A 3,043-nucleotide genomic window follows, 5' to 3' on the forward strand; every position below is an offset into this window, starting at 1 on the left:
TTCCATGTTTCCTATATCATGCCCTGTTTTTGTCTTGGAAGAACTACTGTGCCTTTTTTACGCTGTCGTCATTTGGTTTGTTACTACTAGCAATTCACTCTTGTATGACACCAGATATTCTTTTCGTGCAAGCTTTGTATACTTCAGGGATCGCCTTGCTTATTATGTTTGCTATTGTCTTCATTGGATACTGTGGGAGATGTTCAGATAAGCAATTCTACTTGACCATCAAGGCACTTGAAAAAGTCCTCTACGAAAGCAGAGTAAAGGAGGGAACTATTTGCACTCCAGAACAAATTTCAAAATAAGTCTGAATACACAGAAAAAATACTATGTGACAGTTCATCAACGTCATATTCCGTGAAATAAGGGGTAATAATTGTGGATATGGTTTCTTTTCAACCTATTCGGATGGAAATTGACATTGTAATTGGATGTGTCAATCATATCTTTTGTTGTTAATAAGGTTGTTTCTTTCCATAATAAATATCTCTTTTTTTTTATGGTGAAGGAGAGGATGCTTAAGATTGTGTGCATTTTTTGCATTCCCCTTCAATGTTGTTGTCCTTGGTATTGGGCATATGCTAGCAAGCAACCTCATGAACAACCAGAAATTCTCAAAATGATGGATGCACCATCTTCTTCAATGATCCACATATTAAATGATGTTCTTGACATGGGTTGGTTTTTTTCCCAGCACTCTAAATCGTGTTTAAAAGCTTTCAAGAATGTCAATAAAGCAATTGTTTTATTACAATCCAAGTAAACTAGTGGAAATGTTTAGATACTAGATTTTTTACTTGGAATGTTTGGATACTAACTATTTGCAATAGTTTCTAAATTTTTAGTTGAGTTGCACTCTATTTTCACATATCTAGGGCTTACTCTTATTATAGGAGTATCTTTAAATTGTAAATTATTTTGCAAAGGTTCCTATTAGTTATACATTTTAGAGATCATTTTCTCCATTGTTACTTTTTTTTAGTTAAAAAACAAGCATGTGAAAATATAGTGCAACTCAACCAAAAATTTATGAATTCTCAAATATAGCTAGTATCCAAACATTCCAAGTAAAAAATCTAGTATCTAAACATTTCCTCTAGTTTACTTGGATATTCCACAAAATTAGAGGCCTTAAATTTCACAACAAATGACCTACTTTGTGCAACTACAAAAGTAATGGGAAAGAGCACTTATGGAACTATGTATAAGATTACTTTGGAGGAAGGGAATCAAGTTGCAGTGAAGAGGCTAACAGAGCGAATAGCAAAGAGTCAAAGAGAATTCAAGACATAAGCTAATGCTCTTGGGAAGATCAGGCATCCTAATTTGCTTGCTCTGAGAGCTTATTACTGGGGTCCTAAAGATGAAAAAATCTTGGTCTTTGACTTCATGCCTAGTGGAAGCCTTGCAACATTTCTTCATGCAAGAGGCCCAGAGACACCTTTGAATTGGCACACCAGAATGAAAATTGCAATTGGTGTAGGGAGAGGACTTGCTTATCTACACAACAATGAGAACATCATTCATGGAAATCTCACTTCCAACAACATCCTGCTTGATGCAAACATGAATGCCAAGATTGCAGATTTTGACTTGTCTAGGTTGATGACAATTGTTGCCAATTCCAATGTGATTGCCACAACAGGGACTCTTGGATACAGGGCTCCTGAGCTCACAAAACTAAAGAAAGCCACCACCAAGACATATGTATACAACTTTGGGATTGTCTTGTTGGAGCTTCTGATTGGCAAGGCACTAGGAAATCCCATGACTGCAAACAATGGGATGGACCTTCCTGAATGGGTTGCTTCCATTGTGAAAGAAGAGTGGACTAATGAAGTTTTTGACTTGGAATTGATGAAAGAAGCTTCCAATTCTGGAGATGAGTTGCTTAATGCTTTGCAATTGGCTATGCATTGTGTGGACCCTACGCCATCTGCAAGGCTAGATATGGATGAGGTTGTGCATCAGCTAGAGGAATCAAACCTGAGTTTGGTCACTCCTCCACTTCAACAACACCACAACAGTAGATAATAAGACTCATACATATGATATCATATAATAACTATACAATATATCATTGTATGTTGCTTTTGGGTACACAATCATTCGTTCATTCAATTCATTCTTAGATTTTACTGTATGTTGCTTTTGGGTACATAGTCATTCGTTCATTAAATTCATTCTTAGATTTTATTGTTATGTATTGTAGCATCCATGTTTTGTTTTTAAAACATATTTGACGTTAAATGTTGTTTTCTTTTAAACATGTTTGGTAGTAAATGAAAATAAATTATGTAACCTTTGTGGGTGGACTCCGTTTATGGCTACATAATATTTCCAAAAATCTATTCCTTCGGCATATCTTTGCACATTTAGGGGCAATTGCTAGTTTATTATTGAATAGAAATGGTCAATGGACAATTTTTACGATGCACTAGTCTCAACAATTTGATGGCTCTATCTCAAAATGTGATTTACTCTATTTTAGTTACTATAAGTGATTCTCTATATATAACATTTTATATATGATTTTTGAATAAAAAATTATAATTTTTTTAATGTTAAGTATATATAAACTTTTAATTTTTAATTTTATTTATTTGGGTATTTCATAGTGTACGCTTTTGTGAGAAGAGTAATTTTGTTCTGGTATTTCCTAATCATTCATATCAAAATTTGTAGTGTTGATGTTTCAATCCAGCAAGTGTGGCTGATCCAATAGAGATACAAAATATTAATAACTAATTTATTATATTATTAATATATATATATATATATATGTTTTATGTGGTTCACGACCTCATAAATTATTGACCGCTATCTTGTTCTAACGATGAACCACACTTGCTAGTTCGAAATGCGTCGACAAATGGATTTTGATGTGATTATCGCCGAAATCTTTTCTCAAAACAAATGATCACTTCCTATCGGCTCAACCATGAAGCCTGACCCCAAAAGAGTTGAGAGAAATTGAACTTGTGACCTCTCAATAGCAAAGTTGCTTCAACAACAAAGACTCCACCGATTAGATGAACTC

General features: G+C 34.2%; 1 pseudogene; it reads left to right on the forward strand.

Moving 5' to 3' along the window:
- Positions 1–1,464: 1,464 nt before the first annotated feature.
- LOC149220952 (probably inactive leucine-rich repeat receptor-like protein kinase IMK2 pseudogene) lies at positions 1,465–2,037 on the forward strand (annotated as a pseudogene).
- The last annotated feature ends 1,006 nt before the right edge of the window (positions 2,038–3,043 follow it).

The sequence above is a fragment of the Pinus tabuliformis genome, chromosome Q (genome assembly GCF_031772625.1).
Source record: "Pinus tabuliformis cultivar Carrire ecotype Pingquan chromosome Q, CPIR1, whole genome shotgun sequence".
Lineage (NCBI taxonomy): Eukaryota > Viridiplantae > Streptophyta > Pinopsida > Pinales > Pinaceae > Pinus > Pinus tabuliformis.